Source organism: Desmodus rotundus, chromosome 4 (genome assembly GCF_022682495.2).
Source record: "Desmodus rotundus isolate HL8 chromosome 4, HLdesRot8A.1, whole genome shotgun sequence".
NCBI lineage: Eukaryota > Metazoa > Chordata > Mammalia > Chiroptera > Phyllostomidae > Desmodus > Desmodus rotundus.
In genome coordinates, this window is record NC_071390.1 from 169,497,875 (window position 1) to 169,511,897 (window position 14,023).

A 14,023-nucleotide genomic window follows, 5' to 3' on the forward strand; every position below is an offset into this window, starting at 1 on the left:
TTGTTTTAAAACAATAGTTTTTGACCTCTTGTTTCCTTTCAAGTAAATGAGGCATTTGCAAAACTCCCAAAATGACCGTAATGGTTTTCCCTTGTGTATGTACCTCTTTGATGGAGTTTTATAAAATGACTTAATTGGAATTTGAACAAAATTTAACTGGAGGGTCATACTGACAAGAGTGTATGAAGATGAGACAGAAATGAGGAATTGGAGAAGTGTGTGTGAGTGTGAGTGTGCACGCAGGTGCACTTGCACGTGTGCATATTTTGTGACTTGACTCCAGAGCCAGAATGCCAAGAAACATAGTTTGCTGACAGACAAAGGAGAAAACCGCAAGAAAGGGAAGGTTAAGGGGATACATGTAGGAATGATGGGAGCAGGGTTGAGTTGCTAAACTTTATAATAATATAGCTCAAAAAGTGCTCTCTTTTCAACAGGTAATACATTTAACGTGCTAACTGATCAATAACACTTCTAAATCAGTGTAGGTGGAAGATTGCACATGCTACAGAGGATGGAAGGCGGACCATTGGAACTAAGTACATACAAGTAGAGAAGGTTTCTTACCAATCGCAGCGCTCAGTTTTACCTGGCCTCTCATCAGCTTCCACATTAAACCAAAAGCCTGCCTAGAGCATCCTTTTCATGTCATTGTTTATTCCCATTATTTTGCTCCCCTCATATAGAATCAAACATAATCCTGCTACCAGTGGAGAAACAGAGGGAGCTTATAATTCAACACTATATTTGAAAGAGACTCAGAAATAAGGTCAGAGGGAAAAAAACCTACCAAATTTGTCATGGTGTCCTTAATTTGTGTCATCTAACACAAGCATGGCAGATGTTAAGTGATGTAATCGACACGTAAAAGTGTGGAGGGACACTTGTGTTGCAGTAGTTGATGGAGGACATCATCAAGAGGATGTGACTGCCAATTGGTTGACCATCCAGTCAGACCCTGGCAATGGGATGCCCCTCCCCCATCATTGGAATGTGTGTTCCACCCAATATTCCCACAGCCAGAACCATTTTTAAGGACACAGCTTTGAGAGAGCAATAGCTGTTGAGACCATTTGCATGGTCTACATGACCAAACCCAGGGAAGGCCTCTATATAAACTTTTAAGATTCTGTGGGTGGGGACAGAGATCTATTTGTTTTGGGGCAACCCAAGGCAAACCTCCTAAGTAGGTCCAACTGCTTTTAAACTTGCCCCCTGCTAGGCAGGGTGGTCTGCCTGTTTCTTCAGCCTCTCCTGGCCTCTGCATGTGAGGACAAGTTTCGGATTTCACCTGAGAAGCTCCTGGGTTTGGAATCAACAAGAGAGGGAAAAAGCTGTTCAATTTTGAACTGTTGTTTGGTGGATGTCTCAGGGCTCTGGCTTATGTGTTGTGCTGCTGAAGGGTAAGGCAAACAGAAATTAATAATTCCACAAGGGTAACAATGAAAAGTCTATTTCCTCTGGACCCAGGAAAAGCTTTTTATCGCACCAGGCATTGTTCTGTTTTCTTTCTGTTGTTAAATGTGAGAAGGCACTAAACAAATGATATGATGAAGTGTTAAAAAGTGCCTTCCTGTACTTTTTTCCCGGCCAACGCGGATGCACAGTTTCATAAATTAAGGTTATAGATAGTTTTGAAATTAATGAGCCATGCAATATGAAATGTGCGTGTACGATTTCTGCAGAAACGTGGACTGGAGAGCGGTTGGCTCTTTTGAAGATATGTTTCTGGGTGTAATGTATGTGGTCCTTCTTGCTTATTTATTTTTTTTCCTTTTACTTGCTTTCCTTGTCCCCACTGGCTTTCTGGAACATGTGGATAATATTGCTTCTCAATATTTTATGGCAGAGCGTGCTTGTTTACTTAATAGCCTCCCTTCTTAGGGACTATTTCGAGTAGATTAAAGTGTGTGTGTGGTGGTAGGGGATCTGGAAGGAGCAGGAATAAGCATTTAATTTGTTCAACGGGTCTTTACCACTTTTAAAAATGGCTTAAGGTTATATAACTACACCTGTCACTACAAGTGCATTCGCCCCTGGACATTGAATTGCTTACTTTTTAAAACATTTTCATTTGGTTAAAGGTCCTAAAGCTCTTTCCTCAATTCGCATCGTTCTGAACTCACTGCAAAGCTTCCTGCTGTTCACCAGCACTCCCTAGAAGACTGTGAACCCTGAGAGCAGAGCTGTTGGGTTTGGCTCACTGCTGTTATCCCTGGTGTCTACGTGAAGTCTGGCATGTAACATTGAATCAACAACAGATATTTGTTGAAGGAGTGAAGTGTCTGCCTTGCATTCTGTGACACTGGATTATTCTGTTCCCTCCTATTTATGTCAGAGCTCTTTTTCAGACCTTAGTTTTTCTTCCTAGGTCCATTTTATGCAACTTTTCGCAAAACTCTGTCTTATTTTTCTTCTCTCTCTACTCTCTCGCTAGTCCAGGTGTAGTGTGGATGCATGTTGCCTTGAGGCGGAGGTCTCTTGAGTCTATAGCTCTGGCCCAGTCCTTTTCCAAAATACCAGATGGATATCTCCATGCCCTGTCAGTCAGGCTCATCAGCAAGTTTCAGCAGCATCTCAAAGTCAAGGTGCCAGAAATGTCCTCTCTTTTAAGAACGGATTGTTTTCCAAAGCGTGCTAATGGTGGCATGATATCTTGAGGCATACAGTTAACAAAATAAAGCAAAATTGTTTCCTTGTCTATGGTACGAGGAAACAATTCCTGTCCCTTCCATGTGGACTCAGTCACCAGCCTCACAGAGTCTCGTCTAGCTCTATGTCTAGTTCCTCCTGCAATTCACATGATATTTCCCAAGGTTATGTCCTTATGATCATTTCCCAGGCCATCATGGTTGTCTCCAAGATTTGCACTAAGTGCCACTGTTCCTTCACAGTCAAATACATTTACTAAAACCGGACTTGTGTCAGATCATTCTCCTGTGCAAAAAATTTTAAGGCCTTCCCATTATAGTACTTATAGAACTAAAAATACTATTTTCTTAGCTTGATGGTCAAGGCTCACGCAGTATGGGGAAAGTCCTTCGTCCCAGCATTAACTTCTGTGACTCTTCTAGCACACACCTAAACCTGCTGACCTGAACTGTTCCCTGGTCCCCATGCTGCACCTGCCGCTTAGGATGAACTGCCTGCCCCAAAGTTACCCACCGAACATGGCTGGATGTTCAATACCAAACATATCCTTCAGGATGCATTTCAAATGCAAGGTCTTTTTTTTGGGTAGCTTTCCTGATTTTTCCCTGCTTCCTCCCCAAAGACTTATGCTCTGAATTTTCAAAGGTCATTTTCCTTTTGTTTTGACCAATATCTGAATGACAAGGCAGAATAAACTACTCATATTTGTTTCCTTTGCATTTTAAATTGTAACTCCATGATGGCAAGTACCATACAAGAATTACTCATTTTTGTACCCCTCCCAATGACTGGCACAGTGCTTCACCAAATAGTAGGTAGGGGCTTCAAACATAGTTAATTGAGTTTAAACCACATTGCCCAGGGGTAGACTCATCAAACACCCAAAATTACAATTCACATTTGATTGCTTGTTAAATCATGCACTGGAAGCGACATTCTTTTTTGGTTTCTTGTCTTTTCCATTTAGCAGGCCAGGTTCACGAGCAAAGTAATACAACATCAAGACAGTACTCCACTGAACTTGGCGTGTTCTGGCATCTGTAATGCATGGCTATGAGAGCTTACATTGTTTTGAAGTCAAGTTTAGTAAGTGCCCAGTGTTTTCTGTGTAGTTAGAGCAATAGTCAGTTGTCTTTGGATTGCTGCTATGACTCTTCCTCATCCTAAGTACCTTCCAGACCCATTCCCTCCAGGATGAGTAGTCCAAGGGGCCCCCAGTAAGTGGTTATCACCTCTCCTGGTTTTCTTCCAAAGAAAAGAGTGGGAATATTAATTATGTGCTGCCTCTGCATCCTGATGGTGATTGTCCATACTGGTCCAAGTTCATGTTACAGAGAGTGGCCTTTCCTGACAATTTCCAACCCAGAACTTAAATGGCCACATTACCTTGTGCCCCATCAGTGTTATCATCTTCATTATTAACCTCATCTGATAATAAATCCTTTCATATAGCAGTGGCTATGGAAAGGAATAGGAACATTAAAAATCTGGGATATCATTCAACGTACACCCATCCATTTCATTAGGTGCATTTTCATTGGGATCAGACTTCCCAGACAGAATCAGGCTGCATTGGGAGGAAATTAGGAGGGAAGTGGAAACCTGACTGGGAGGAGGTGAGATGAGGTTCAGCCCTTTTGCTCTAACCACCGTGGCCCAGAGTTTTCACTATTGGCCGCTCTACAGGCATACTAGGCTCACAGCACTAGAACGTCTGAAAAAGGAGAGACTCTCAGTGTTTAAACATTAAGTTCTCCACACACTCTGACAATCTAAGGAACAATGTGAGCAGGCGTGTAAATATAGAGTTTGCCATATTGAGCAGTTGGCCTTTATGCCCGTCTTAAGGGCTGATTTTTCTTCCCACACGAAATAAAAAGCAGCCAGTTCACAGCCAGTGTGGCTGAACGGCTCTCCCCTCAGAAGGAGGTTGTCAGTTTAAATACCCTGGGGATATACCACTGACCTTTTAGGAAGTTCTCTCCCCCTACATATTCTCCCCGATGATTTATGTAGGGAAAAAAGAATAGTCACCTGATTTCACAACAACAGTTTTTAACTTTCTTGGTTACCTGAAGTTTGAATTGGCTTAGGGAAGCGTCCCCCATGTATTCAGGCAGCATCTGCTCATGAATAGTAAATAAAAAGTCTTTGGGGAATTAGAACTGGCATTTTTTATACGTCTTCACTTTAAAAAGGTTTTGGTGGAAAAATAGACTTTCATCTCCAGATGTCGACACTTCCTAATATTTTGAAGGATCTTTTGAGTGAAGTAGTTTATTTAAGAAACCACATTATCTGCAGCCCAAATGGGAATCAAAATCAGTTTTGACTGATACAGGAACTCCTAGTCTGATGACTATGTGCTCCCTCTTCCTTTCTCCCCCCCGCCCCCTGTCATCGTCACCGTAATTTCATCTGCACATTGTGTGCACAGATGCTACGGTGTCCCCCAGCATGTCCCCAGATATGGTTTTTCCCCCAAGAGAAGACATGATTTCCAAATGTCTTCATGAATTTCACAATAAAATTGGATGAAACTAGCACACGTAACTATTAAAATGATCTGCATCTCAGAACGGATCTTCTGCCAGGGGATTTATTTTGGGTTGTAACTTTTTGTACTTTAATGAATTTTCATTAGACTAGCACGGGAAAGTACTTATAAAAATTGGTGTAGCCCATAACTTTTAGCCATATTTTATATATGATGAGTGCTCCAGAGATGTGTTGGATGACTTTTTATGTACAATTGTATATAAAATGTTCATATTTTATACTATGATTGTATGCCCTAAGGGTGGAGATGCACTCTTGTGGTCCAGCCCGCTCCATCACTGTGCAAATTGCTTGATCCTCAGGTTACCATCTTGTAGGGTCTGCAGTGGATATGGGGAAAAAAACTCAAAAATACACACACAACCGAACAATAATGTAGAAATAACAGACATTTCAAAAATAGATCTGTCAAACCCACTTGTGAGAACAAGTTGAACTTGGAGTAATTTTATTTAATTTAGGAAGTTGAGCACATAGAAAATAGCCATTGAGCATGATGTTGCTGTGTTCCTCTTTCTGCTATAAAACGGTGGTCTTTGTATCCACTTGTGGATTACAAGGATGGATTCTGTAATGATGAGATTAATGTAGCAAATGTTCACAGAGAAACTGCTTGGGGCTAGGTGAGTGAAAATAGAGTCTGTCTTCAGAGAGCTTGCTCTTTATTCAATAGATGTTACTGAGGATGTACCAGGTACAGTAAGTCCTCACATAAATCAATAGGTTTTTGGAAACTGCAAATTGAAGCAAAATGACATATAAAGAAACCAATTTTACCATAGGCTGATTGATATAAACATGAGTTGAGTTCCTATGGAATATTTCTGGTCAGAAAAAAATCAACACATTTCCAAATAAGTACCTAAAATGTAACCATTTTATATTGAGATAAATATGAGCTACACATCTATTTAAGAAAGATTAATAAAAGCAAGTCAGATAAAGATGTTTCCAACCTGTTGATTCCATTTCAAGGTCACAGGTGGCCTGATTCTATCCCAGCAGTTCAGGGTGTGAGGCGGGGACCCAGCGTGGACAGGATGTCCTTGCAGGGCCAGCCACCCACACTCACTCAGACTGGGGCAATTCAGAGACGCCAGTGCACCTCACATACACATCTTTGTGACATGGAAGGAAATCGGAGAAAACCCACGCAGACATGGGTAGAACATACAACTTTCACAGACAGTGATCCTGATGGGGAATCTTTTTGTTTGTTTGGTTCTGTTTTTTTTTCTCATCAATTTTATAAAAAATAGGGTTGAATGAAACAAGGTTATTTGAGGACTTGCTGTATTTATAGTAAAGTAAGGAAAAAAAGAAATAACTCACCATGTGTATTTTTATATATTCACTACCGTGAGACGGATGTTGAAAGGCAAAATTACTTCCAGTACCATTCTTTTCCAAGCAGATAAAATTATGTTGAACTTGACCTTTCTTTCATTGGGCTTAAAACTATAGATAGAATAAAACTATCGAAAGAATTGGGTTTGAAATTCTGCATTTATTCTGTTGCCCAATGTCTTCCTGCCTTCTCTCAATTTTTCCATCTGTAACATGGGTTTATCTGTCAGCCACTTAAAGACTTTGTGATGTTATCTAAAGCCATTTTAAAGATTTTTTAAAGCCTGTGATTCTGATAGCCCATAAAGACGTGCACTTTTCTTCATAAAACAAATATGATTTTCAAGCTTGGAGGGTGCAAAAAAAGTAATAACTTCTGTTTAAAGATAGTCACAAAGGAATTGAAAACACCCAGTTTTCTTAATGTCAGTTGTTAAACGTTCCACTGAAGGCCAAGGCATTTCCAATTAGTGTAGGATTTTAAAAGTGAAATTGAGTATCACTCTAATTTTCAGATTGAATTTTATAGAATCAGTCATTTATCTTAAGAATATTATTATACCCGATCTAATATCGTGAGCACTTGTGAAAATCAGGTCGTGCTAAGCCTTCCTCACATCTCTCCCAATAATTCTTAAATTATTTCCATATCGTCTGTTTTCCCCAAATCCCTTCATTTGCAGCTGAATCACTTCCTACTGGGGTGCACAGTATTCTTGCAATCTGTTCCTCATTCCCTTCCTCTCATGGTCCGGTTTCATTGGTTTCATCAGTTTCCTGCTGAAGTTGTGATTTCCCAGAGAGTTGGCGCAGGCCCTGAGGCACAGCTGCCTTCATTTGAAGGTTGCAGGGAGGGGAATCCTGGGCGACAGGTACAAGACTATGATGGTTTGGAACCAGGCTTGGAGAAACATGGAGAAAAGGAAGGTGGAAACTGCAAAATACAGCAATATGCAGGCTCGTGGACTGAGGGAGTTTCCCTGCCGTAGGTTTATAGAATAAACCCGATTTTCGGTGGAGGCATTGCAGATAGTTTTTAAAAGGCAACACATCTAAACGGCAAAGCTGGAAGGAAATAAATACTAGAAATTCTGATGTGAGATAAGGTACCAGGCTTGCAGCTAAACTCTATTAAGTCCTATCTATAAGCCCTCATCGTTAAATTAAATTTGTGGATGGGGATTCCAAATAAAAGTTAGTCATTAAAACACTTTCAAAATTCTTGTTCATCTGTCAGGATAAATACTGACATTGAAAAAGCATAAACACTACCCTGGGAAGATTGAACTGTAGGAATAATTTGTTAGAAACATTGCACTTTAAAACATTTACATTTATCCTTGGATCCCTGAGCATGAGATTGTGTCTTTTCATAAATATCATTAGAATAGAATTTCAGATCTCAAGCGGTGACAATTGTAAGTTCATTTTTAATGGAACTTGTGTTCTGGTAGTTTTAGAAACAGTTTTGAGGATTTCTTCAACAGTCATCTGTTTAAATCACATTTATCAATTGCCTACTATTGGAGAGAGATGGCTAGAAAACATTTCAGAATGTAAAAAGGCATGCGAGTTGATTAGGGTATAGGAATTAAGGTTGTAAATCATATTTTCCTTCTCTACCCCGGAATTCTACTTGATTTGAATTGTGTATTGATTAAGTAGAACATGTTAGTTTAATTCATTTTGAAAGGCACCTCACGGGATCCTGGAGTGTGTTCCTGGTGGAGAAACTCGGCAGCTGCCGGTGGGACCTGGGTGTGAAACCACGGAAACGTGGCGGTGGGAGAAGGAATTGCAGAGGAGGAGGTTATTAACTTTTGTGCCTGGCACGTGATGATTCGTGCATGTCAACTATTGGGGAATAAAAGAGTTTCAGAAGCACCAGAGCTGGTTAACAGAGTGAACTGCTACAGGACGTTAGTGGTGGGTGAAGGAGGAAGCCTAAGGATGAGACTCTGGAGTCAGGGTTAGGGTTCGGATACTACTGCTGTGTCTACTACTGTGTGAAGCCCCGTGGCCTCCCTGTAGCTGAGTTTCTTTATAAGTGTCTGCAACATGCTTGATCATGGCTTGCTTCCTCACTTATTCAGGTCTCTATTAAAACAGTATAGCCCTGGCAGGGTAGCTCAGTTGCTTAGAGCGTTGTTCTAGTATCCCAAAGTTGTGGGTTTGATCCCCAGTCAGGGCATATATAAGAATCAGCCAATGAATATAGAGATAAGTGAAACAACAAATCAATGTCTGTCTGTCTGTCTGTCTCTCTCCCCTCCTTCCCATTCTCTTTCCCTCCCTCCTTCCTTCTCTCTCTAAAATCAGTAAATAAAAACATTTTAAAAACAGTATATTTCTGATGACTTCATCTAATATAAAACCAACTTGTGTCTTGTCTCTAGTTCCTTATTCTACTTTACTTCCTTAATAGATTTTTTATATACTCCTTCAAAGAGAAAAATATTTATATATACTCCACTACTATCCTATAATATTTATATATGCTACACACTATTCATGTATATACTATACAGTATTTATATATACACACACATAATTCTTTATTTTGTATATATTTCTTTATTTTTACTACCCTCCTAAAACTCAGTGTGTGCGAACAGTAAATCAGTGAAGAGGACCCTTTTCTACAGACTGCATTAAGGATGAACTGAACTAATGTTTATAGAGTGCTCAGCACAGTGCCTGAGAGAGAGGGCCTGATAAATGTAAATTGTGGTCATTTCTATTTTACTTTTTTTGGCTTGAGAAAAAGCCCTTTAATCCTGAGGCTGGGAAGTCCAGAGGGTTGTGAGGATGGGAGCCTATAGGGGTGGTGGAGGGGGTGAGTTGTGAGGAAGGGCACCTTGCCCTCTGGAAGGGAGAGACCTTGTCCTCTACCACAGAGGGAAGAGGAGCTGCCCCTGGGGTGACCTCCTGGGGGAGGAGCTGGGCTCTGAGCTGGACTTCGAACCACAGGTGATGTTTTGAGAGGTTGTGAGGAAGCATTTAGTGGGTGGCGTGAAGTGGGGACAGCAGTTTGACGGGAGCAGGAGGTTGTCAGAGAAGTGCTGAGGCTGAGAAATGGGACTGGGCAGAGTCTGCTAAATGTGGGTTTTATCCAGTGGGCAAGAGTTCATGATTTTGAGGGAGATGACGGCCTACTTAAGTGGCATTAGAGTGGCCTTGTTCTGCTGCAGAGGAAAGATGTGAAGAGGGGGGGTGTCCAGGCGCAGAGGGCCAGTTGAGAAGACTTCGCAGCTGCCCAGACTAAGGTGGGATTGGCTAGTTTTAGAGGGGTGTCGGTGAGGAAGGAAATGACGTTGGCACATTCTGGTGGTGTTATGGCTGGTCTTTGTACTGATGGAAGGTGGGTATGGAGGAAAGTGGGGGGTCAGGCAGGAGCAGGGTCAGTTGTGGCAGGCCCAGCCCTCCAACTTTGGTGACTGAGCAAAGGCCTTTGCTCCTGATGATGGGAAATTTTTATCCAGAATACAGAAGAAGGAAATTGTGTGTCTGTGTGTATGTGTGAAGGGGCAAAAACTTGATTTCAACATACTTGGTGTATTAGAGGGATTCCCTGGTAAGAGAGGCACTAGATCGTTTTGATATCCTTTTTATTGATACCTAAACTGAGCCTTAATGGAGTTCAGCCACTTTCCCATAGTTACACAGCTAGTTGGGAGAACGGGGATGTTAATCAAGGCCATAGTAATAATTTCACAGCCTGCATGCGGTACTCACAGCCCTCCACTCTCCTGCCTGGACAGGGGGGCCTGGGGAAGACTGAAGAGTGGCATCCGGGCCGGCCTGGTGGTGTTCCGGAGACCAGGCTCAGCTCAGAGGAGGAAGTGCCTATTACCTGGTGTGGTTGTTAATGGAGTTAAAGGGCGAATGACCTGGATTTCTGGTTCACATCCAGACTAAATAGACACTCAACACCAGTGCCCAGTCCAAGTGATCCTCCATGGGGGAAGGAGCCCGGCTTGTGGTTGGGGAAAAAAAAACATTACTACTTGAGGGGTTTGCATAACAATGAAAGTAGCCTGCAGGGACCCCCTGAGGCTGAGTTGCAGGGCCGATGGGTGTGACCAACATGAGCGAGAGGATGGTGCAGGTGGGACATCGAAATTGCACTGCACAGGGCTGCTTTTGAAGGATGTCTGTTGTCACATGCAAGACGTTGTTTTGATTCAGAGAGCGTCCCACCTTCAGAGCTGCCCTCCCTCCACTGCTCCATCCTGCATTCGCTTTTCCATCCCATCCTGTGGACACTGGGCACAGGCTCTTGCTGGAACTCCCTACCTGAGAATGTATGGCATTACTGCAATCCATGAACTCCAGCCCTCCCTCCGTCCTGCCAGAATAAGCCATGAATCCCTTTAGTACCTTTTCTTAATGAGTACAGTTTTAATTAATTGTTTGGTATCTGCCAACCCAGAGTAAAGAGACTGTGCACACTTTCAGGACCCACGGGGGCATTCAACTATTTGTTGACCAATGGATAATGAAGTGTCTTTAAATAATCTGATAAAGAAACAGTCAGATATTGTCATAACGATTAGGTAAGCCTCCTAATTCTGCCACCATGACCTGCAATGAGCAATTACTTAAGGAGCTCAAAGGAATTTGCTCTCTCTTATTCCCTGAATCTCAGGACACTTCTCATTTAACTTTGCTCCATTTGACTCATTTATTTAGCAAATTTTATAAATCAAACATTGTGCTGGATGCTTGGGGTTGCAAATACCACTCTGTCCTCCCAGATGGCTAGCAAGGAAGAAATGCCTTCAACAATGCAATACCAGTGCACTGAGAATTTCAGAACAGTGAGTAAAGGATGCTATAGGAGCATATGGGAAAAAAAGTTATTATGATGTTAGGGTTAGAAAGTAATTTTTAAGGGAAGTAGAAATTAAATTGACACCTGATTGACAGAGAGAGATATGAACAGAGTAGGGAACATACTTGAAGAACTGAAGAAAGTCTGAGGGAGAGAGAGACAGACAGACAGACACACACACACAGAAAATGATGCTGAAGAGGTAGACACAGGACCAGATGGTTGAGAGTTTGAGTTTTATTTATTGTTAAGGATTCAGACTCTATATCAAGGGCAATGAGAAGTGATAGGAGATTTTAAGCAGGGGAATTCAATAACCAAATAGCCACATCTCATCTTTTTCTGGCCGTGGTCCTTACAGTCAAAAGCAAGCATAAGGCAGCTATTCCAATGACCTGAAAACTATCAATCATAGTTTTGTGGGATCTGTAATTGTTTTCTCATTCTTTTTTTTTTTTTCTATTTACCTTTCCTCTTCTGTGTTGCCTAAGCTCAGAAATCTGGCTTGGGTCTGTCATTAGAGCTCATTGCTGGCCATTTAGTGTCTGGCTCAGCAGTCTGCAGAGGGTTTTGGTCTTGCATCCCTATTGGCAAAATTTTTTTGATCACGTCCCTTCACTTTCATAGATTTCATCATAAATTCTACATATGTACTCATGGAAGGATGGGCACTAATTCCTAGTAAAGCATAACTTCTTTCTTTTCTGAGGTTAATAATAAATGTGATAGAAATACTAATAGCAAACCCAAAAGGTATGATCCCAGTGAGCTCCGGTGAAGCCATTTGTATTTATCCTTGACTTTTGTAAAGAGAAAAGTCCTTTTGAAGGCTTTATAGCCTAGAGTAAAGTCAGGAGTGGCAAAGAACTCTTAACAATGTGCAACTTAATCAACAGTTAACTTCTGTATATTATGTGATCACTTATACAAATACCAGGTGGTACAGAGGCTCTGTTACCTTGCAGTGCTGTTATTACCTGTTTGGTCCTCCTAAAGGCTTCAGGCCAGTTGCAGCTGCGTGCAGCCCAGTTCAGAACCGTTCTGCGCTGTTCAGGACCAGCTTTGTCCTGATTTGTTTCTGGCATACTCTGTCTGCTCTGAGTTCTTCACTGTTTCATGCATGGTGGCTGTGCCAACCGCAGAGAAGCTGCCATCCCTCTGTCTACAAATATCCAAAGATTTCATGACAGGCGCATGAGTTGGTGACCAATAAATTAACATAGGTCTAAATAAGATACTGCCACAAACATCCTAACATATGGGCGTTTGCTGACTCAGCCACAGAGAGCGCGTCTGTGATTTCTCTTCCACGAATCCATGCAGTGTGGGTCTGGCACCTGCTGATTTGGGGGGAACCGGAGCCAATATTATGTACCCAACGGCAGTGGGTAACCTGTGGTAGAAAGGTTCCAACAGGCCTTCACAGGAAGGGATTTCTTTTTCAATCCAAAAAGGCGGAGCCTTAAGTTTTTAAAAATCTCATGGTACATGCACATTTGTGTGCCTGGGGCTGGTGGGGTTGCAAGAGTGAAAGGTGGAATCTAATAGTTGGAGATGACCAGCTAATGGTGACGTCAGAAGCCCCCACAGTAGTCACATGTGTTAATACTGATTTCACAGTGGATTTTCCAGTGGTTTACACGAACAGCTTCAAATCATGTCTCAGGCTGACTGATTTAATCCTCTGGAATAAGACCCCATGAGGGTAGATATTGGCTGTTTTGTTTTCTGTATGCTGCGTGTGCCTTGGACAGGGCCTGCCAATAGCAGGCTCTCAAATATTTGTTGAATGAATAAACCCAATAACCTAGCTCCTAGTTACTGTTTGTTCATTGGGAGAGAGGAATACAGGGACAAGTAACTCTCAGACCATTGTGACTTAAATGCTAAAATAGAGGCATATGCAGTGTCCTCTTGGGAACAAAAGTCAGGCAGTAGGTACCTGCGTAGGGAAGGTAAGGAAACCTTGCAGAGGAAAGTGGCATCTCAGACAGATCTTGCAATAGGTTGAGGTTTATTCAGTGGAGGAGAAAGAAAGGGATTCCTAGGTAAAAAGAACAGCCTGTGCCAAAGCATAGGTTTCTGTGAAAATTCAAGCATATTCAGGGAATGGTGAGAAAAAGTCCATGGGGCCTCCGAAAAGGCAGTGGAGGTAGATGTATTCAAAAGCGAGGCTGGAAGGGTAGACGGTGGTAGATCATGGCAGACCTTTGCATTTATGACTGAGGCATTTGAAGTAAAATCTGCAAGCATCAGGGAGCTATTGAACGGTGTTAATCAAGGGAATGACAATAATCATGTTTTAGAAGGAAATGATGAAGGTAGCTTCATAGAAGTCAAGGGGACTAGCTTTGGGCAAGTAATGCAGACAATGTAGCTGGGACACCTGAATGAAAGCAGTGTGGCAGGTGAAAGAGGGGTGGTAGGTTTGAGAACTGTAGCAGGTATAATCAATACGTTATTAAGCACTGGAATGAGGACAAGAAAAGCAAGAGTTGAGATGTCTGTGTGTTCAGCTGTAACCATCAGCAAGAATTCTTGAGGATACAACTGCTTTGGGATTTGCTGAGGTCGAGGGTGCCAGCTTGCAGTGGAAGGCATGCACCTAGATCTCAGAAGGGGCTAGAGATA